At 41.3% G+C, this 23,795-nt stretch overlaps 1 long non-coding RNA gene across 1 annotated transcript; it reads left to right on the forward strand.

Annotated features, from left to right (window-relative positions):
- Positions 1-2,445: 2,445 nt before the first annotated feature.
- LOC130731551 (uncharacterized) lies at positions 2,446-4,490 on the forward strand. Its single transcript, XR_009016729.1, has 2 exons — positions 2,446-2,823; positions 3,969-4,490. It is a non-coding gene; the product is annotated as an uncharacterized LOC130731551 (long non-coding RNA).
- The last annotated feature ends 19,305 nt before the right edge of the window (positions 4,491-23,795 follow it).

Here is a 23,795-nt window from a genome sequence, read left to right on the forward strand (position 1 = left end):
GATCATTCGTACATTCCAGGGTTTCGTGTCGAAACACTCGTCAGGGAAAGGAATAAGAGAAATTCTTATAATCCTCTGAATATTTTTGAATTCCGCTTCTACGGTGCTTTAAGAGCGGATTAACTTTTTACTAACGTTTTCGCCCTAAGGCGGAAGTGAATAAAGCTCGTGCTATAACCTATAGCGACTATAGTACTATTCTTAGTCATTTCCTGAACTTTCTCCTTCTTAGTACTAATCCAAACATCAACCACAAGTCAAGTTCCTTTCACGCTGACACAAAATCCTATGCGTGAGTTGGAAATTAATTATTTATTTAATTCAAAAACCTGGGTCTTACAAGGAGCATGGTGGTCGTGAGGTGAAGATTACGTGCTTGTTTTCGGGCGATCTTCTCTCCAATTGCAGTTTCACGAGTGTTTTGTCATCAGAGATAAGTGATTTCCATGAATTGGAAACGCACTTGAATCGCATCATGGTCTTCACAGGAAGCCATGACAGAATTTCTATTATGAGTTCCCAAGGGAGGACTACATCCACAAATTTCCATGCTCTGTTGTACATGGCTGAATCAAATCAAATCAAATCAAATCAATTACTAACCCTAAATCCTAAACAATCTACACAACCTCACCCTTCCAGATCTGATCAGCGGAGAATCAAGGATTCGCGATGAATCAAGGGTTCTCATATGGTATGGTTTGCAGCCGCAGGAGAAACAAAAAATTCGAATGGATGAAAAAGAGGAGAATGAAGAATGGAATATAATACGTGAATTTGAAAGAACAAAAAAACAGAATATCAATATCAATATCATCAATAAATATATATTAGAAAATAGGCTTAATTCCACTTTGGGCCCCTGATGTTTCATAAATGTGCGATCTGCACCCCCCGTGTATAAAACGTGCGGTCAAGGTCCCTGACGTTTCTAAAACGTGTGATTAACGCCCTTCCGTCCAAATCCGTTTGGTTCCTCAGTTGACCAAACGGAAAATGCTGACGTGACATTATTTAATTCATTAAATATAGGCTACGAATTAGTGACGGAAATAATCCGTCACAAAACCCTTCAATGCTTTTTCTTCTTCCTCACACATTTTAGAATCAACGGAGACAGGTTGGATCCAAACAGAAACACATCAAGTTCAAAACTTTGTGATAAATATGCATTCTACAATGCTAATTGCCAAATACCCAGAAGTAAAAAAAGATTATTTAACCCATAATAATCCCCACGACCAATCACAAAAAAATGACAAATTGAAGATTCATCAAATTTCTCAACCAGAACAAATTCAAGAAAGACTAGCGTATGCAATTGGGAATGGAGGAAATTGAGAGAAGGCCATACCAGAATGAGGGGTGGAGGCGAAGACGGAGAAATCAGTGCGACGTTTGGGAGGAGGAGAGCTTCTGGGTTGTTCAGAATGGTTGGGCATACAATTAACCATCTGGGTATAAGGGTATTCCTCATCTTCGCCATTGGTGGAGCAAGAAGAAGAGAATTAGAGAACCCTAGAAGAGGAGGAAAATGGGAAAAAGAAGAAGGAAAAAAAGAAGACAATCTGATTCTGATGGGGCCATAATAAAGATTGAAACTTTGAGTTTGTGAGATTCGTTAATTACATAGATTTAAGAATTCGAGTTTGACGATGGAGATCTGCACGGCTGTGCTCGGAGGCTTCCAATGCGGCAATCTCTGCGGCGATGCGGCTTGTGAGGTTACTTTGGGCACGGCACGACGCGGTAGATCTGGCACGGTGTTGGGGTCCAAGTCCGGTGATGCTTCAATCTAAGAGAGGGGTTTTGTGTGGTGGTGACGGTTGCATTAGTTGTTGGCTAGGAGGTGATGGTGGTGTGGGCTCTCTTTCAGCTTTTCCTCTGGTTGAGATTTGGGGTTGAGAGGGTGGAAGGCTTTGGTTGGATTACGGTTGTACAGGGTAAAGGTCTTGGGTTTATTGCTGTGTTCAGAAAGTTTTGTCTAGGATTTGAGTTTGGTTGAAGAAGGGTGTGAAGGTGCTTTTGATTAGAGTTGGAGGATTTTTAATTTATTGGGTAATAATTTTTGGGAGGAGAAAGATTAATTTTTATTTAGTTGTGTTTATATGAAGATGATGGAAAAATGGAATGAACACATGAATATCTGGGTTTTTCAGATGAAGGTTTCTATCCTAACATTCATGTTTTCTGACTTTTTAATTTTTGATTATTATTTTTATTTTTATGTTTTGAAATAATGTTGAAATAATTTTATTTGAAAAATGAATTCTTAATTAATTAAATAATGCCACGTCAGCATTTTCCGTTTGGTCAACTGAGGAACCAAACGGATTTGGACGGAAGGGCGTTAATCGCACGTTTTAGAAACGTCAGGGACCTTGACCGCACGTTTTATACACGGGGGTGCAGATCGCACATTTATGAAACATCAGGGGCCCAAAGTGAAATTAAGCCTAAAAAATAACAAGTCAATATCAATCAATCAATATATATTGGTAGGGAATCTTTTTTTTAGATCTGGTTCAGGAAGAGACATGTACCATTATAAAAAATAACATGTGGAAATATTAGTAAATAAAATTAAAAAAATCAAAAAGGAGATTACAAAAATACCCTTTTTACATTCTACCTTTTCTCTACCTCTCCTTCACGAAAAGAACCACCAGCAACCCGCCGGCCAAGAGGACCATTGGACATTTGGGTTTTTTCTGATTCCAAACATTCAACTTCCCTTTGTGGTTTCCAGTCATCGTTTGAAGTGCCACATTTGTTGAAGTGCTTTGGAATCCCACTCACTCAGTCTCACCTCTTCAAGTTCAGGTAATCAATCTCTTCATTCATTCTCATGTTTTTCTCTCCAGGAATATTATCGCAATGGCATCACAGTCAAACAAGATGACAACTTTGAATGAATGAAGAGATTTATTGTCTGAATTGTTTACAGATTCAGGTGTTCTTGATTTGTATCTTGGAGTCTAGGGATGAAAATTTTGTATGTTGTAATTTTCGTAGGATTCCATGATGTTCCTTACGTGAACTCTACTGTTTACCCTGTCCGAAAGATTGAGCAAAAGAACGTTTATATTCACTAATTTATGAACAAGTTTAATTTATAAATGAGATTTTGTTTGAAAGGTATTGAAATATTTATCAATTTGCTTGGGTTCAACTTTCTTTAAGTACTATATTATTGGATATTGTCTTTGTAATACTCAATCTGCATCTGCTGTCATGGGTTTTACCATTTCTTTTTTTTTTATCTGATTCTATTTGGATTGTGAATTGGCTTAGCTTATAGAAGCATAAGCATTTGGAAGAGAAGCATAAGTATTGGGTATTATGGATTATGATGTTGAAAATTTTGGTTTCCATCCAAATATGCAAGAACAATAGCTCTATATTTCTCTTATTTAAAAGTTTTTCACTAAGATTTATTTCACTTTTCCCACTTTCTTGATGTTGAGATACTCTGATAGGAGTTCCAAAGTAGTCTATTGTTTCTATAATTGGGTTTATGGGATAGTGATATGGAAGGATTTTTTTTTTTATGTTTGCAAGGTGTATTTAATTTATCCTATATGAGAACAGGTATTAATGCAGGTTTCATAGTCATTTAGTGGATATGACTCTTAATGCTGCTAATTCCTTTTACCAAGGTTTCATAATCATTTTTTACTCACATAATTCACAGCGCTTCACCGACATCAATAGAAGCATGATCTGATCTTCATTATTGTTGCAGGCACCATTTTATCACTTTTGAAATTCAAATCTCTCACTCTTTGATTACCAACATCATTTAGTATTTAGTCAAATAATGTCTTACCCTTACCTCCACTATGATCAGGGCAACAATTTTGTGTTTTGCTGCAACATTTTGTTTCTGCATCTTCTATCTGCAGTGTTCCTCTGTACATGACTGTTTTTTGATACTTAAAATCCCACCCTCTAATTGCATATTGCAGGTTATCTTTTGCAACTTATATCGAGAAGTATCTTCATTCCCATTGTTAACTGCTAAAAAGAAGAACTTAAGTTGAAAGTCTTGCAAGAATGGATAGTTGAGAAGTATCTTCATTCCCAGGGTAACTATGTCTCTCTTTTGCTTACAGTCAAATGTCAAATATAACTGAACTCAAGGAACATTTAGATGAAGAGAAAACTCAGAGCAGACATCAACTTAGAAAATGTTGCAATTGATCTAAACCCCGTTGTTAATCAATCTCAATCTGAGGCTTCGGAGGAATTCATACCATATTGGTTGGATGGATGAGAAAGGATAAGATTTGTTATCATGACATCATTTTGAGAGATAATGCATTTTTTCCAGCTGAATTGTCCATGGAGATAGTTAGGGAATTTCTTAAATGAATTTTATATACATGAGATTTATTGCATTAGTGATTTTACTCTTTGTTTATCTTTTTCATTAGACTTGAGTTTCCTCCATGTATCTATAAGAAGTGTTCTGTTTTAAGATTTTTATCTCACCATATAGCATGAGAATTCGCATTCTAGCTCCATATAAATATTTCATGTATGAAAATTTCCAAGATGGCACACTTTTAAAGGCTTCAAACTACAGTTAGGAATTAAGACCTCAAATGGGATATCTATTGCTACATTTTTCAAAGGTGAATAACAAACCAATTTCTTCCAATTTAATCCTCATGTCATAAAAAACTATATTATTTCATTTTCAAGCTGATTTTTATGTAAGAGGTGTTCCTACGTCCAGGTTGCTGTAGTTTTCTTTCCGTGGCTTTAATCCCTTCACATTAGCAAAAAAAAGAAGATTTAAGACAATTAATTACTTTGTTTTTTGGAATCTTTATATTGGTTAGTTTTGTGTATGAGTACAAAATACTAGAACTAAGTGTGTGAATTTATATTTTTTAAATATCTTCATCATTATTATGATTTTTGTTTCATTCTAAGTATCTTAATTTATTTTGTAATCAAAGTATTAATTTTTTTTATAATCAAAGTATTAATTGATGTATCAAATAAAATAACAAATTTCGCCGTGTAACCCATGGGTAAAAAACACTAGTAGCTGGAAATTCTTTAAATTAATAATGTCAGGACCGGGTTAAACTTAACGTGGCAAACTGTAACTCTTCCATTGGTACATTGAAATACGTGAAGTAATATTTGCGTTGACCCTTACGCCCAATGTTCTGAAAACCAGACCAGACCGGCCGGTTCAACCGGGACTCGGGCACAGTGCAGGTCCGGAACTGCTGGAAAACCGGCCGCATAAGGAACCGTAGTTAAACCGGGGAAACCGGAGTTGAACCGGCTCAACCGGTAAAAACCGCGGGTTGGCCGGTTTTTCCCGGTTCTTTCTTGTCAACATAAGTGTTTTAGACACTGCACGACGTCGTTTTGAGTGTTTTTGGAAACAAAACAAAAAAATAAAATAGAAAGAAAGGCAGAGAACTGAAACGTGAACATGAACATGAACGGCGTGAATTGAACCTCTGCGACTGCAACGACTCAGAAACCCTCAAGTCCCTTCTCCTTTGAGCGCCAACCTTCACCCTCCCTTCGACGGCGGTTTCCGACGACGATTGTGGTCTCTGCGGTCGTCTATGCGCGGTTTTCAATTTCAAACCCTAATTTCCGTTGGATTTGATCGCTCACCGGATCCAGGCGCCGGAGACCACATGGCAGCACGATTTGTATGGAGATCAGGCTTTGCCGCTGTACCCTGCGGTTCACGGTGCTCGTGCGCCTTCCATAGAAACTGGGACCATGCTCCTCACATCTAATTAGGTCTACGGTGTTTCCAACGATGATATTTTTTTTTTTGGACAAGAATCCAACGATGATAGGCGGTCCTTATTTAGATGACTTACAAAAATATAACTCTTAGAATTTTCTATTTAGTATATATTTAGTATTCACAAAGATATTTTTTTTTATAAGCAATAACAAAGATATCATATTGTTTACACTGATTTTTGGTAAACAAATATCCTCTTAGTTCGACTAAAGGAAGTTTAGATTCAGGGTCCTTTTGGGAAAACGTCTTGCCAAAGTGTTGTGTGTGAGTGGGCGTTTTTCGACAACAATGAACACTTTAAAAGAAACTGGATTTCATTCAATAAGGCTCAATTACATGGAGATCAAAGTGTAAGAAAGTGACAAAGAAACTGCAAGGAATGTAAATTTCGACAAGAAATTAAACAACAGAACTGGTGAATCCCAGGAAAGTAACAAATAACATGACGAGCTTAAACGTAGCAAAGATAAACATGTGGTTCTGCAACATACTCCTTCATCATCACGTCTTGCTCTTCGAGTCTCATTGATGCGGACATGAGAGCGTTTTAGTGAATTTTTCAGAGTTAAGTTGGGAACCACTTTTCTGAATTAGGTTCTCCTATTTATAGAGCTCCATGCCCCGCGTGTTCTTGACGGTTTTCTTCCTTGCTGGACGGGTTAGTGGGTCTGATTCCCCACGATCTGATGCTTGCTCCGGAAGTTCCATGCGTAGTGGTGGGAGTCGTGTTCTTCAACTGCCTCAACCGTTTCTTGGCCACGTTTTCGACCAACGTGGTGAGAATCTGACTTGGTCAATGCGGCACGTGTTACATGTGCCTATGTTTAGCAGCAGTTACTATTGTCGAATTCGGCTGCCTCCTTAACTTGGTGCATTTTCCTTTTCCTTTCTTTAGTCCGAATTCGACTACCTTGGGTGCTTTGGGCCGAATGCGCTTTTTTCTTTCTTGGGCCAAAATATTGGGCCAACAGATGCCCCCCAAAAATGTTGATTCTCGACTACCAGACCTTGGAGGGATCAAGCATTTTTTGCTCGTGCATTTCGATGGAGCTTGATGGCTGTTCGCGACTTTTCACTTTCTGATTTCAAGTCCCATCAGAGATCCTATCGTTTGACTTTTGCTCCAATCAGAAGCCTTGACGTCTGACTTCGTCTGTCGTCTGCCGTCTCTATTCTAGGGTAATCATGACCCCTTTCTAGCCTTTATGTTAGGGTTTGCGGTTATATAATAAAATAACCGTTGGATTTCAAAAAAAATTTATGCACCATCCTATAATGCAGCTTCACGTCCGACCCTTCATTTGCCTATAAATACGCCATTGTTGGCCCTCTGCAAGCTTTACCATTTTTCAAACACTCAAGCTTTTGCCTGATTCTGCTTGTGATCATCTTCAGTCGTTTGGTTTCTGCTTTCCTGGTGCACTCTCTGAACGTGTCTATGGCTTCCGGTTCTGACAATGTTATTCCTTTGGCCGCTGCGTGTGAGATGAATGAGGCCAAACGCACTCCCATTCCAGACCCGCCGTACGAAGTGGAGAAACGGGCTATCTGGAAATCCCAGGTATTTATTCCTATTTCTGTGAATGGCAATCTACGTGCCATTTTAGGCCCTTTGAAGAAGGCGAAGAAGGGAAGGCCTAACAGTCTTCCTGAGGGTTACGAGCAGTTTCACCCCAACGTTCGTGGGGATGAGCTTATTCTTGTATTTCGACCTTCTTACCGCTTGCCCTTTTTGAAAGATCCCAAAAGGACTTTTAGGTCTGCGCCTCCTAACCCAACTGCTGGTGAAGGAGCCTATCTGAAATGGCTCGACAGAGTGGAGGCCAGTAAGTCTGGGCATTGGAAAGTCACTGGAATTTTCGACCTCATTCAGTTGTCGAGGTCGCCGATTTCTTACAATCCTGCTATGCTTTTAAGTTCTCTTTTCTTTTGGGAGCGGTCTACCAATAGCTTCCATGTCCCCTTTGGGATGCTTTTTCCCACTCTCCTTGATGTTGCTGCCATTACTGGCCTTTGGGTGGTGGGTGATGATTACCATTCCTCTGCCGCTCCCACCAATCCTATCGCCATTCCGACGGATAACATCGCTTTTAGTAAGTTTATTAAAGATCACTATGTCGAGAATGGTGAAGTCTCCGATGCTGAGCATGTCGCGTTTCTGTTGTATTGGCTTTCTGCCTATGTGTTCTGCACCAAATCCTTGAGGATTCCGGCTAAACTTCTTCCTTTGGCCAATCTGTTACATGAGGGTCGAATTATCGCCATGGCTAGGCTTGTGCTTGGCAATCTTTACCAAATGATCAATGAAGCGATAGCCGACATTCGAGATCCCAAGGTTGCGTCTTTGAATGCAGCTGGTCCTTTCTGGCTCCTTCAACTTTGGATGAATGCGGTTTTCGAGTCGTTTCTTCCAGCCAAGAACCCTCCTCCTGTGGTGTCTAACACAAGGGTTGATGCTTTCAGGCTTGAAGCCCTTACTCCCCCTTACGACGCCTCCACGTTCGAAGTTGATTTTAAGAAGTATTTCACCATGTTCTTCGAGCTGAAACGTTTCCGCTCGAGCTTTGCGCCGTATCACAAACCTTCTTATGGCCCTCGGTGGCTAAGGAATTCTTACCCCAATCTTCCTGGCTCAGAGAACCTCTCTCAGCATCAAGTCGAGCTTTGTCAGACTATATTATCTCCCAGGGTGTTGACCATCAACTTTGCCAGTAATGATTTCACTCTTTGTGGTTACAATCCTCAGCTTGTGTCTCGACAATTTGGGCTGAGCCAGGATTTGCCCAATACCTTGTTCGACAAATCCCTCGTCCTCTATCCTGGTACCATTACCAAACCTAGTGCCTTCGACACTACCATTAGCTACTACAACGAGGAGGAGCTGCTTGGTCTTAGTCCTTTCAGTTTTACTCCATCCTTTTACGTCACCCAGGCGTTTAAGGCGTGGTGGTCTGCTTATTGGCATGATATTTCGACGCCAATTGAAGATTGCTTCCAGCGCATAACGAATATTTTTCTTTTGCAGAAGCAGGCCCCAAAGAAAACCAAAGGTATGCACACATCTGAGATCAACGCTTTTCAACAATTCTTCGGTGTAGTATACTTTCCGGGTCCTCGACTTCAGGAAATGGTTGCCAAAGCAGCCCAAGTTTTAAGGCAAATGTGGGAAGCTAAAGCCAAGAAAACCCGATTGAGCATTCCTTCTAATGAGGATGGTCTTTCTTTCATTATTCGAAAAACAAGCTTTAGGTTCCCACCACTGCCTACTTGTAGGTATGCTTTGGCTTTTCCGGTGGTGCTTCCTAAGTGGGTTGATCATGTGAGTATCAAAAATTTTTACCATAGTGCACTGCCCCCCCGGAAGCGGGTGACCTGGACCAAGCGTTACCTATGGAATTACCCTCTCCATGTGCCGGTTGAAATCTTCAACCACATATCGATAAGAACGCTTATTGGTCAAGGTAATCATTTCGACCTGGCATCTTTGCGATACTTATGGCTTAATTTTCCTTTGTTTTCCTTTTGTAGCTGAGCCGATTCCGCGACCGACCCCTCAAGCCTCTCCTCGGGTGACTTCTGCTACTGTCGAAGTTGAGGATGATGAGGATGATGTTACTCTAGCTGATAAGCTCAAGATGCCTAAGGTAATACTGAACCCTGTGAAACTTTGACCTTTATTCGACGTGTATATCTTTGTGATCATTTGTTTTTTGTCTTAGAGTCGAAAACGAGGGGCCACCCCTACCACTTCTGCAAGCCAAAAAAGGGCTAAAGGTGCTGGTGAACTTCCTGCGGGAAATCCCTCCCCGGCTAAGTCAGCCAGTCAGCGTGAGGAAATGCAGCAAGGTGGTGATCAAGGTGTTGATCAGCAGGCTTCCAGCCCTCTGCTTCAAGGTACTACACCGATTCCTGTCGAGATGGCTCCGGCCAAGAAGACCTCCAGGAAGAGGTCTAGTCGTAAATCTGGCACCTCCTCTTCCCACCATTCTAAGAGTTCAACCAGTTCCAGTCCTCTCAAAGAATCTGGACCTAAGGTGAATCATTAGTTCACATCTCGTCTCAATTCGCTTTCTTTTCCTCTTTCTCAATCATTTTTACTTTTATTCTTCAGAGGGTTGGCATGTCTAAAATGGTTGTACCTCGAGCCACGTGGTTTTCTTCTAAACCCCTACCAGTTGTCCTGTCTAGCTCTTCGAGCAGTTTAGAGTCTTCTAGCTCGAGTTTAGACTCTACTGAGTCGGACCCTGTGTGGGACAAGCTGACATTCTATTTTAACTCGAAGCCAATTGCCTGGCAACATCCTGGTTGTGAACCCTATTATACCAAAGAGTGTCGAGATAACCTTTCTAATTTTCCTCCGCAGGATATGCAGAACATGCCTTCCCCTGCTCGTGAAGAAAATGTACCACATGATGAGGTGCAGGGTAGTGAGGGTCCAATCATTCAGCCTGACCAAGTGATTGGTGTGATGCCCCCACCCAAGGCTGATGTTCTGGCCTCAACTCATTCTGAACCTTCTCCTCGACAGCGTCAAACTTCTCCCCAACAGCCTCAACCTTCTCCTCAGCAACTTCAACAAGGTGCCAGAGTCGCTTTGCTTTCTCCTCATGCTAAGGGAGGCTCAGCTTCTTCTAAGACGGCTGCCTCTTCCCATACTTCTGGTGAGAGGCTCAGTGCTCTTTAAGTCGAGGATCCTCTTTCCATCTTCCAGAGCTTCTTTGATGGTACTTTGGATCTCGAGTCTCCGCCGCGCCAAGCTGAAACTACTGAGACTGCTCAGTCTGGTGGAGTGGCCGATGATAGCCGGATTGAGGAGGCTTTTGTTAAGTTAAAAGGGCTGGTTTTCGATGCGGGCTTCATCGACGGGATCCGAGCCACCCCTCAATTAGGCCAGGAAGTGAAAGAGCTGCTTGTCTTCCTCTTAGGCCAACGACTTGACCAGACTCAGGCAGATGCTCTCGTCGAGCTTCAGACTCTCGTGGTCGATATCGTAGCCACGCTTGACAAGGCCATTGCGGTGGAACAATCTATTGAGACCAAAAAGGCACAAGTGACTTCCAACACCAATGGCCTATTGCCTGCGAAAGACGAAGTTCTCAAGCTGACTGCTAGGAAAACTCTTATAGCAGCTGAGTTGTCAAGTGTTGATGCTCGACTGGATGAGCTTCAAAGAGAGGTAGCTAGGCTCGAGAAGCAGAAGGCAATGTTGATTGATGAAGGCCCAGCTGTGAATTCCCGACTGGATACGCTAGCTGCCGAGTGCACGAATGTGATGCTATCGACATCTCAACTTTCTAAGGAGGTTGCAGCAGAGCAGCGTGTGAAGCAAGGCTTGGATTCTAGGATTGCTGCTGCCGGGGTTCAGCTTGAAGCCTTCAAGTCGAGGATTTAGGTTTCATAGTTGTTTTATTGTAATGGCCATGGATCTATTGTGGCCTTTGTTGCCAACTTTGTAACAATCATTCCTGTAACTCTGTTTGACTTCTGATTAATGAATGAATTTGTATTGGCAATGCTCGACATGCTCTATTTTTCGATTTGCATTTTATTGTCGATTCAGTCTTTGTTACATTACTTCCTGCATTGTATTGCTGAGTTTCACACCATTTAACTTGGCGCTTAATCTAACATTTCAACTTCTAAGTTTCCTTGAAAACCACGATAATTTATAACGCTTTTTATCACGTTCTTGTTCAACGACTTAAGAACTTCCTCCACTTGTGGTGGTGGCTGACGTGGCTTGCCGTGTTTGGCTGATGCTTTGGTAACTGCATGCTTGCATTAATGCAGCTGTTTGTTACCTCCCTATTATAAATGGAGCCGTTTTTTACTCGTCTTTCACCAGCAACTCTTCTTCCTTCCATTCTCATCTTCTTCCTGCAATCTAAGAACCTTTCACCCTTAACCATGGATAGCAGACTCATTCTTCGTCGTATCAGGGACTTGGCTTTCCAGGATGACCTTTTCCAGAACCTGTATGACTCCTCTGCTGGCCTTGATGAGCTTTTAGGGCTCATTGATCAACTGCTTCATAGGCCAATCATCACGCTCGTTAGAATTCCTCTTCCGGAATTCCAGGGGCTTCTCTTGGAGGCCAAGCCTCTGTTCGAAGAGTTCCGGGAGCTTTCAGTAATGGTGTTCTTTCAGGAACACCAAATAGATGAGTGGAGGGAGAAATTCGATTTTCTCCAGGCCTCTTTGGATCAGCAAGACCCGGAAGGTCTTGTTCGATTAGTCGTCGAGATATCTGCAGCCTCCCTTGAAGACTTGGTTGCTCGTCAAAAGAAGGCTTGGCTTGAGGGTCAGATGGTGGCGCTGGTGGAGCGATTAGCACCCATGCAGGCTAGATACGATGGATACAGAGCCATTTTTCCTTTTTAGGCTTCTAGTTTGTTTGTATTTTGCCATACCTGTAATGCCTATTTTGGCCTATTTTGGTTAATGAATTCGATTTGGCAATCGCGACATTTTGTCCTTTATTCAATTTTGATTTCATGCAACATTGGCTTATATGCTTTTAAATACTTGCCATTTACCGTAACACACTGACGCTGACTGCTCAATTCCTTAATCACGTAGGCATTATTGGGTAACGTGTTTTCGACTTTGAATGGTCCTTCCCAATTGGGGGTCCATTTCCCGTAAGCTCTGTCCTTTTTATCCATTGGGAGAATAACTTTCCACACGTAATCACCTGTGACAAAAGATCGATTTTTAACCTTTTTATTGTATGCTTTAGCTATGCGATCCTTTTGCCTTGTTAAAATGTCTAGTGCCGAGATCCTTTCTTCGTCGAGGTTAACCAATTCATCTAGCATCATATTCCAGTAAACTTCACTTGGGATTTCCTCTTGTCTTTGAATTCGACACGACTGCAAATATACTTCTGCGGGCAGCACGGCTTCTTGGCCATAGGCCAGTCGAAAAGGCGTTGTTCCTGTCGCTTCCCTTGGTGAATTCCTGTAAGCCCACAAGACTTGGCTTAAAGACTCATGCCAGCTTTTTGGTTTTCGACCCACATGATTTTTGATTAGGCTTATTAGAATTTTATTGGCCGCCTCTACTTGGCCATTTGCTTGAGCGTAGTAAGGGGTCGAGGTTAAAAGCTTGATGCCCCAGGATTCTGCAAAGGCTGTTACTTTGCGTCCCACAAACACTGTGCCTTGGTCCGTCGTGATTGACTCTGGTAATCTAAATCGATATACAATATGATTTTGTATAAACTCGATTACCGTTTCTTGTGTCACGTTCGGTAGTGGAATGGCTTCGACCCATTTAGTGAAATAGTCGACTGCCACAATGATATATTTGTGCTGCCTTGATGAGGATGGGTGAATTTCGCCAATTAAGTCTATTGTCCATCCCCTAAAAGGCCATGGCTTGATAATAGAGTGCAATTCGCTAGCTGGCACGTGCTGGATTCCTGAATGTTTTTGACAATCTTGACAGCCTTTTGCATAGTCAATGCAATCTTTCATGATAGTTGGCCAATACAAACCTTGCCTAAATAGAATCCATTTCATTTTGGCCCGTGCTTGGTGAGCACCACACAGGCCATCGTGAGCAGCTGATACAGCTATAAATGCGTCGTCCTCGCTTAAACATTTCAACAATGTGCCGTCGGCGTTCTTTTTAAACAACTCGTTGCCTAAAATGGTGTAACTTAGAGCCCTGTACTTGATTTTTCTATCAGTTGACCCTACTGGGTTCTGCAGGTACTCGACAATTGGCTTTCTCCAATCGTTGGGGGTTAGATTATCAATAAACATAATGTCGAGATCTGAAGGGCTCAACTTTTCTTTGATCTTAATTAGCTCTGTCAACTTTAGTTTATCTACCATATACCCAGAAGCAATCTGCGCCAATTCATTGGCTTCTTGGTTCTCTATTCTAGGAACATGACCTATTCCAACCTCGTTGAATTTAGCCAACAAATTATTTGCTTTTACATAATATTTGACAAGATGCTCGCTAACGCACTTGTATTCTTTGGTGAGCTGCTTTATCACCAACTCAGAATCTCCTTTTACGACAACGTTCTTTGCCCCCAGAGCTAGCAAGATCTCGAGGCCTGATATCAATGCCTCATACTCAACTTCATTGTTCGAGCAATTATCCTTGATCCTAAATTTGAACTTAGTGGGGATGCCTTGCGGGGATATGATGAACATCCCGATTCCGGTTCCGTTTTTATGGCTGGAACCGTCGAAATATAACTTCCAAGGCTGTATGCCCACGTAAGTTACGATTTCTTTAGGCACAGTATGATCCGCTAAGAAATCAGCAACTGCTTGCCCCTTAATTGCTTTTAATGGGGCATAAGTTAGTGAATATTCGGTTAGAGCCAAAGCCCATTTACCAATTCGACTTTGCAAGATTGGTTTGGATAACATGTGCTTTATTATATCATAATGAGAAAAAACCATTACATCGATTGGCTTTATATAATATTTCAGCTTTACACAAGAGAAGTACAAGCATAAACACAATTTCTCGATCATGGTGTATCGAGTTTCTGCGCCATTTAACACCCTACTTAAGTAAAATATGGCCCTTTCGTTGCCATTTTCATCCTCTTGAGCCAGCATGCTTCCAATGGTTTCATCTGTGGCAGAGATGTACAGCTTCATTGGCTTCCCCCTGATGGGTGGCACCATTACAGGTGGGTTGGATAGGTACTCTTTGAGTTAATCGAATGCCTTTTAGTGCTCTGCTTCCCAGCGGAACACATCTTCCTTCTTTAGTCGAAGGAGCGAGGAAAATGACTTGGTCTTCTCACTAAGGTTGGTAATGAATCTCCTCAGGAAGTTAATCTTTCCCAGTAACGATTGTAGTTGCTTCTTGCTGGTCGGTGGACTTGTGTCGATAATGGCTTTAGCTTTGTTTTTATTGATCTCAATGCCCTTTTTGTGCACCACAAAACCCAAAAAATCACCTGCAATAACACCAAAGGCACATTTAAGGGGGTTCATTTTCAAGCCATATTTTCTCATCCTCTCAAAGGATTTTCTTAGATGCAATAAATGGTCATCCCTTGATGGGGATTTTACCACAATATCATCGATGCACACCTGCATAAAAGTTTCAATAAAATCATGAAAAATGGTATTCATTACCCTTTGGTAGGTCGCGCCAGCGTTTTTCAACCCAAATGGCATGACCACCCACTCATATGTCCCCAAGGCACCAGGACATCGAAAAGCCGTCTTCGACACATCCTCTTCTGCTATGAAGATTTGGTTGTAGCCTGAATAACCATCCAACAAGCTTAAGTATTCGTGACCAGCAGCTGAATCCACCATCATCTCAGCAATAGGCATGTGATACTCGTCTTTTGGAGTGGCAGCGTTAAGATCTCGAAAGTCAATGCAAACTCTCATCTTTCCATTCTTCTTGATCACTGGGACCACGTTGGCTAACCAATCCACATATCGAGCTGTTCTGATAAATTTGCACCTGAGGAGCCTTTCTATTTCTTCCTTGATTTTTACCAACACATCTGGATGGAACCTCCTGGGTAATTGCTTGACTGGTTTCTTGTCTTCTTTGATGGGTAACTGATATTCCACCAGTTCTCAACTAAGTCCTGGCATCTCATCATAATCCCAAGCGAAACAGTCTTTGAATTCTTTGAGTAATTTCACCATCTTACCCTTTAACTCTGGGTCAATAAGAGCACTGATGTATGTTGGCCTCTTTTCTGAGCCATCACCCAAGTCCACTTCTTCCAAAGGGTCCTGTGCTTCCATTTTCTTGGAAATGTCGATCGCTGGCTTCTCGAAACCCAATGGGCTATCATCATAGATGCAATCCAGCCTCAAATTGCGGAGATCTTCAAATTCCTCGACACTCTGCTCGTCTTCTTCCACGTGCGTGTTATCCTTATTTGTTGTTGCCTCATTCTGAAGTGTCGTTTCGACGGGCAGAATTGAGACATCATCAGCTTCATCGATGGCCATTTCTTTGGCCATTCTTGCGGCCTCTAAGGCCGTTCTTATTTTGTTTTCGGCTGCGTAAGCCGAGATTCGAGCTATGCTCGAATTAATCATTCTTAATATTATTCTGCCACTCAGTAGTGGCATCTTTTTTTTCATCGCTGTGCCATCCACTCATGACATCAGGTTTGCATGTTTCATTGAGGTTTAGCCCCCCGATGGGATCCAATGTCACTGAGTACTCTGAGTATGGATTGAAATATTGATTGGCCACTGTGTCCAAAGGAGCAATCGTGGCTAAGCTTTTCTCGAAATGCTTTATACCAACGTAGCCTGTCTCGGCTAAATAGTAGCTTTGATCTGCTTGTACATTTTCGACAACTCCATCAGCCTTCCAAATGGATATACGTTGGTGCAAAGTCGAGGGCACTGCTCCTACGCCATGAATCCATTCTCTCCCCAGCAGCAAATTGTAATTGGCCTTTGAAGGGACCACAATGAACAATGTGGAGCGGGCCACCGTTCCTACGGTTATGTTCAGCATAATTGCCCCCAACGAAGAGCCTGTTTTTCCTTCATAATCGGACAGTACCATATCATGGGGGATTAGGTCTGCTTCAGTTTTGCCCAGCTTTTTGAGCATAAACTTGGGCATCAGATTGATTGCAGCTCCTCCGTCGACAAGGACTTTGTTCACTCCTTTCTCTTCGACCTTAGCCCAAACGAATAGTGGTTTCAAGTGGCTCTTCATCTGTTCTGTTGGCCTCTGAAAAATATCTCTCTCATCTTCGATAGACCCTTTTTGCATCATGTAGTAACACAAAGGGTTATTGTAAGACCCGGATAATTTATGCGATTAATTAACTAATTATTTATCGGTTATTGGGCGATAAGCGCTATTAAACTTAAGTTGATGTGTTTCGGAACAACATCGTTAGATTGGTTCGCTTTCTTGAAAAGTTTGGAAACAACGCTTCGTTGTAGGAAGATCACCATCGCGACTTGCATTAGAGCGAGAATTTGATTTCTCTTACGTCCTTATGAGGATGTATGTTTGATTTGGTGAAAAATGATTTTGTCGTCATTGTTACTATTATTATTATTATATGAAATAAATAAAAAAGTACAGGGAGAAAGGAAAAAAAAAAAATTGGAAGAAAGATATAGTCACATAAGGACTAGTAAGAAAAAAATATATATATATAAGTCACGAGAATGACTTAGAAAATATGTGAGTGTACATATTTCGTTAACACTCTGTTTTTTTTTTTTATCACTTAAATTTGCTCAAAGTGATCTTGAATTATATCATAGAGTCCCTAATAATTTTTAGTATAATGATTCATCTTCCTAATATTTTTCTATAGCTCTATGAATTAAATCCTACACTACTTAAATTAATTTATACCCACTTTTGTTTCATACATCACCAAACCATGACAAAATATTCTCTTCTTGCATTTTTACACGTCCGACTTAGTTTTCCTTCACCAGGGGGTAAAATGCTTACTCGATCCCTTATGTTATCTGATTAAAAAAAAAAAAACGTGTTCACTTCCTAGTTGCCATCACAAAATAGACTTTCCACCTCCTCCTTACATAGGCTTTTTACCTGTTACTCTCCAAAGCATTGCACCTCATGCTTGTTCCATTATGCCTATCCTCCAAGCCTCCACGTGATGATTGTTTGCTGCATGTTCCACACCTCCTGCTTGGTGCATGCTCCGTTGCCACCTCCTGCTTGGCTGAAGCCTATATATATCAACGTGAATTGCTTTGGAAGAGATACACAGAAGCAATTGAAAATACACACGAGAGGATACAAACACACTTGTTATGTGTGATTTATTTTTAGTGAAAATTCTTGAGTGGTTGTCTTGAGTGTGAGGAGATTCTTGAGTTTTGGAAAGCTAGAATCTTGAAGCTTAGCATTTTCTAAAGCGATTAATTTTTCAAAGATCTGAAAGGTCACTAGGTTCTCAACTTTTATGCACTACTCACGAAGGTAAGGGTAACTCAGTTTTAGAGCGTCATTTGAGTCTTGCCTGCTTTTATCGCACTGCCTGCGTTTGAGATGAAGATGTTTATATTGAGTGGCACTGGATTATGATTATTATGCTTGCAATGTTATATGCTTGCTTATGTTGACTGTTTCTGAGACTTGTGCCAAATATTTTCTGAAGGCTTCGGCCGAGTAAACTTATTGAGACGTGTGTCTCCGTTTTCTGAGAGGCTTCGGCCGTTTACTGGTTTCCGTCATTACTGCTTTCAAGTGGATAAGACGTGATTATTGTTGATTGATTTTGGCATATAAGGCTGAACTAAGTGGCATTCAGTGGTTGTCGTTCCACATGTCTGTCCCGTCTTTCGAGGCGTTATTAAGTGGCATTTGTAACACCCTCTAAACCCCGCATAATAATATATCATAAATCAGAGTAAAATGCATAACACAGAGGGTGTCACACTTATTCTCCAGAAACATAAATCAAAACACCTGTCATGCTCATAATAAATATATAAATTTTCCAACTTTAATGTCGCAACATCATATGCATAGCACAGCGGATTTATTTCAACTCCAAAATTTAACATAAAGAGAGTTCATAGGTAACTCTTAACATCAAGGTACAAAACTAAACGTTTTCCGGTGTTACATAACAGAGCATGACTCCCCTAACTAAACCGTAAATGAAAGACTAGCTCCTCCAACTAACCCTCGCGAGAAGCTCCACTATCTTCGGTACCTGAGCGATGTCGCATAGAACATCATTCCAACAGAAGGGTGAGAACTCATATCATATGGATAAGCATAATAATAAATAATGTAAAAGCTTATCTATGCTCCACATAAATTACTCACATTCACTAACAAATAATAAATTATGTAATTTTAACATAATTAATCAAGTTCACAGTTATAGCAAATACTCCATAAATTATAGCTCAATTAGAACATATATACTAGTCTCTAATTACCACCACATCAAATCTCTCCAAAAATATCACCATAACACATATGACTCAAGTGAGACCCGTGCAAATGCCTTTGGTACCAAAGTTGTTATCCTTAGCGGTATCACCGCGTCCACTCCAGACAGATAACCACCAATAAAGCCCTCGCTCTAGGCTTCAAAACCACTCCAGTTTTGGGACAAGTCACTAGTCTCCACGAGAACTAGCAAACATTGCCTCTTGACAACTATGCAGTGTATTGTGCAAAACTCAACTAACATATGCATATTCAGACCATCTCCAAGTCCTAATTATTTTAGCATATTCATCACCAGTTGCACAAAACACATATTACATGTTATCAATTATACAACTTGCAATCACAACAACTTAGCATCTCAAACATAACATCAATTCAGAAACAACATCATATAATGATTATTAAAAATAGATGTAAATTAAATATAATTCATATATAACAGGTTCTGCAACTATTTCCTAAAGACTGGATTTCTCTCTAAATTTTCCCAAAAACTCGCGACATGTTCATGCTCGCCATCTCGCGACATCTCACTGCACAACTCGCCATGTCGCGACATCTCACGACATCTTCCTGCGCAACTCGCCATGTGCGTGCACCACACATCTAATGAACTATTAAACAGATGTAAATTATCAAATATACTCAGAAAAATCTAATATTTTTATCATGGTTCCGTATACACGTTTTGTAAACCTCTATAAATTTTCAAGTCACAATTCAAAGTACAAAAATCAGGAAAAATCGTACACTAACCGCAGTTCGTAAGAAACTGGACAGCTTAACCTATACTCACTAAAATACACATAACTCGAGCTACAGACGTCGGAATGACGTGAAACCAGTGGAAAAAGTTTCGTAACAGAAAAACCTACAACTTTTATGAAGACTACTTCTTCAAATTTGGCCATTAACATAGCACGAAAAAGGGTACAAGAAAACGTAAATTTCTGCGCATCATGCAAGTCTATCATCTACCCCCAAAATCATCTAAAAGCCAAACCCTAACTATTTCAATTTGGGAATTTTTGCAACCTAGGGTTCCTAAATCATGCTTTCTATCATTATCCACTATCATACCAATCCATAAAACATGAATTCAAACCCTTACCTCTTGTAGATCAGTTCTAAGTTTTCTCCTCTTTTCTCCTCTCCTTCTCTGCTTTCACGTGTTTCTTGTTCTGCTTCTCTTCTAATCCTTATTTTTTTTCTTTTCTTTCTTTCTATTTCACTCCTAACCCTTAAATAGCCATACAATGGGCCCCACTCTCAATTACTCACACTAAACCCTAAAACCTTATTTATCTATATCACATAATCACTTAATTATCTAATAAAATCACTTAATTACCATATACCATAATACTAATTAAAATAAAATAATAAATAACCTAATAACAGAAAATGGGGTGTTACAGCATTCAGTGGTTGTCGTTCCACATGTCTGTCCCGTCCTTCATGGCGTTATTAAGTGGCATCCAGTGGTTGTCGTTCCACATAGTTGTCTCGTCTTGTGAGGCGATATTAAGTGGCATTCAGTGGTTGTCGTTCCACATGTCTGTCCCGTCTTGAGAGACGTTATTGATCGATCCATTTTGGTAGCAGCATATAGTTAAATTATAGGAAACTAACATCTGACCCTATGTTGTTGGATTCTAGTTATCGGTTTATTGATATCTGATTTGATGATACATTGTTGAGGTTATTATTATCTGAGTTAATCTATGTTTAAGTTGTTGATATATGAGTTGAGTTATGTTGCTAGTTATTTACCATGCTAAGTAATTAGAGTTGAATAGCATGATTTTCTCTTTTATACATGGTAATTGCATGGAGTTAACCCTTTCTATTTGCTACTTGTTGTTTGGGCGCTTAACTCTATTAGGCGATGGAGATCCTTCCGCCGAGGCTTAGCTGCTCGAGTTGGAGATCGAGTTGTAAGCGGTGGAGTAGAGGTGTGAGAAGCAGCTTTACTTCTCTTCTTGTGGACTATGTTTGAGTCTCCTTTTCGATATGAGAACTCTGTTATTAAAGCCTTGCTTCCGCCACTGTTAAAGTGCGCATGTTTATTCTGAACCTTACTTATGGTGTTGTAAACTATTATTACTATATATCGGGAAACAGGTTATTTAAATAAAGTTATCATGTGTTTCCAACCCAATGGTATTCATTCTCATTTTCAAAAAAATACCCTTGGATTTTAGGGATTGCAGAATAGTCCTTAGACTTTGTTAGGTTACTAATGTGATTCCTCAGTTGGGAAATTGGGGCGTTACAATTGTGGTATCAGAGCTTTGGTCTAGATAACCAGAGCTTTTGGGTAGAGTTTCTACTTAAGATGTTTGAACTCTGAGACCGATTGATAGGGTGTCAATCGGAGGAAGAGTGTGCTTAATTACTGTTTATATAAACTATTCTTGAAGGTTGTTCGTAGGTGAATAACCTTATGCTAGTTATTGCTAATTATACATTTGATATAAGTATATACATAGTTAGTTATTATAGAACTTTGTGTTGTTCTGACCTGAGTATCTGTTGTGGTCTTTGACTGTTCATGAAAACAGATACAGGAGGTTTCCACAACTGAACGAGACTCAAGGTTCAGACAACATGAATCCGATGGAGCAAGCTATTGCTAATCTGACTGCCCTTATGGCACAACAAGTTACTAACACTGCTGCACGGGAGGAAGCTGAAGCTCAACGTGCTGCTACTGCGGTTTTGGTGGCTGCCCAAAACCAAGCTGAAGAGAATGCTCGCCGTGTTCAGCGGGAGGAACGTGAACTAGCTGCTGCTCAGACCAGGGGTCTGAATGATTTCAAGCGTCAGGATCCACCGAAGTACGCTGGGGGCTTCGACCCGGAAGAGGCAGACTTATGGCTCCAAGAGTTGGAGAAGATCTTTACCTTCTTGCGTACAACTGCAGAGATGAAAGTTGATTATGCAACCTACCTGCTAACGGGTGAAGCTGAGTATTGGTGGCGTGGGGCTAGAGCTATGTTGGAGGCTGACCAACAAGCCATCACTTGGGAGTGTTTCCGGGGAGCTTTCCTGGACAAGTACTTTCCTACTAGTGCTAGAGCCGCTAAGGAAGCACAATTTCTGAGACTCCGTCAAGGAGGCATGACCGTAGCTGAGTATGCTTCTAAGTTGGAGTCGTTGGCGAAACATTTCCGCTACTTTCGAGGACAGATAGATGAAGGCTATATGTGTGAGCGCTTCATTGATGGGCTGAGTTATGAGCTGCAGAGGGCGGTGCAACCGCTAGGGCTGAATCACTACCAAGTGCTGGTGGAGAAGACCAAGGGGATTGAGGCTATTGATAATGCAAGGGGCAAGTTCCAAGGTCTGAACAAGTCTCACCAGGGAAGTGGAGGTCCGTCCAGGGCTAACCAAGGTAGAAATGACAAAGGCAAACACTTTCAGAAGAAGCCATACTTTCGTCCTCAGGATAGGGGGACAACTTCTGGGTCCTTTTATCCTACGGGTGGTAATGCGATTGCACTGAGAACCCCACCTGCAAATCGGGAGGATGTGACTTGCTTCAGGTGCAACAAAATGGGGCATTATGCTAACAACTGCCATGAGATGATTTGTCGGAACTGTAAGAAGCCTGGTCACACTGCTGTAGAGTGTAGGGCTCCTAAAGTTGAGGCTGTTGTGAATACTACTGGGGCTAGAAGGCCTACTGCTGGAGGAAGGGTCTACTCGATCAGTGGAACTGAAGCTGAGGAGGACGATGGTCTAATCCGCAGTACCTGCGAGATTGCGGGTAATTCCCTTATCGCGCTATTTGATTCTGGTGCTACGCATTCATTTATAGATATAGCTTGTGCGACAAGGTTAAAGCTAGAAGTGTCGATGTTACCATTTGACTTGACAGTGTCTACCCCTGCATCTAAGAGCTTAGTAACTAACACTGCGTGTTTGGAGTGTCCTTGGATGTATCTAGATAAGAAGTTCGTAGCAAACTTAATCTGTTTACCTCTCAAGGGATTGGATGTGATCATAGGCATGGATTGGTTGTCCCACCATCACGTTCTTCTTGATTGCGCCAATAAGGTAGTTATCTTTCCCGATGCTGGACTCGCCGAGTTTCTGAACTCGTACTTTTCGAAGCTCTCTTTGAGGAAAGGAGCTTTGAGTTCTCTTTTGTCTACAACCGTGATGGAAGCTAAGGAGAATGGAGTACAAGGAATAGCTGTTGTGCAAGAATTCGAGGATGTATTTCCCGAAGACGTACCTGGAATACCTCCATTCAGAGATATGGAGTTCACAATCGATATGGTCCCAGGCACTGGACCTATATCAATCGCACCGTATCGTATGGCACCGGCAGAACTGACGGAGCTGAAGAGTCAACTTGAGGATTTAACCAAGAAGGGGTTTATTCGACCTAGCGTTTCTCCGTGGGGAGCGCCAGTGCTGCTTGTGAAGAAGAAAGACGGAAGATCGCGACTTTGCGTGGACTATCGACAGTTGAACAAAGTCACAATAAAGAACTGTTATCCGTTGCCGAGGATTGACGATTTGATGGATCAATTGAAGGGTGCTGCTATTTTCTCGAAGATTGACCTGAGATCGGGATATCACCAGATTAGATTTAAAGACGAGGATATCCAAAAGACTGCGTTTAGGACACGCTATGGGCACTACGAGTACTTGGTGATGTCGTTTGGAGTTACGAATGCACCAGCTGTATTCATGGACTACATGAATAGGATCTTTCATCCATTCTTGCATCGCTTCGTTGTGGTATTCATCGACGACATCTTGATCTACTCGAGGAATCGTGAAGAACACGAGGAACATCTACGTCAAGTATTGCAAGTTCTTCGGGAGAAGGTATTGCATGCTAACGCGGCGAAGTGTGAATTTTGGTTGGAAGAAGTAAAGTTTCTAGGACATGTCATCTCGAAGGAGGGCATTGCTGTGGATCCTAGTAAAGTGGAAGCGGTATTTGCATGGGAGCGTCCTAAGACTGTGACAGATATAAGGAGTTTCATCGGTTTAGCTGGATATTACCGACGATTCATCGAAGGTTTTGCTAAGATTGCAGGACCATTGACGAAACTCA

Source organism: Lotus japonicus, chromosome 1, assembly GCF_012489685.1.
Source record: "Lotus japonicus ecotype B-129 chromosome 1, LjGifu_v1.2".
In the NCBI taxonomy this organism is placed as follows: domain Eukaryota; kingdom Viridiplantae; phylum Streptophyta; class Magnoliopsida; order Fabales; family Fabaceae; genus Lotus; species Lotus japonicus.